The sequence below is a fragment of the Protomyctophum bolini genome, assembly GCF_963924005.1.
Source record: "Protomyctophum bolini genome assembly, chromosome: 22".
In the NCBI taxonomy this organism is placed as follows: domain Eukaryota; kingdom Metazoa; phylum Chordata; class Actinopteri; order Myctophiformes; family Myctophidae; genus Protomyctophum; species Protomyctophum bolini.
The window spans coordinates 35418047-35418327 of record NC_137883.1 but is presented as its reverse complement, the minus strand read 5'-3'; positions in this window follow the sequence as shown (position 1 = coordinate 35418327).

The following is a 281-nucleotide window of genomic DNA, read 5'->3' as shown; positions in this document are numbered from 1 at the left end:
CTGCAACACCTGATCACCCTTGAAGGGTGCATATGGACAAAAGTGCTCTATGTGATAATAATTATGCTCACAGTGTGATGTACAGAGATGGCTGCCGGCTGCGTCACATCAGCTATCAAATTAATCAGTTAAATAGACTCTAAATTCCACAACCATGATGTAACCAGTGACTTTTAATGAGAATGCATCATGTGACACTATGACTATAGCCCACAGTATAGACTATTTGGCAACAAAATTGTGTTATAAGTGTTATAAACTGATGCAATGGAACAGCAGGC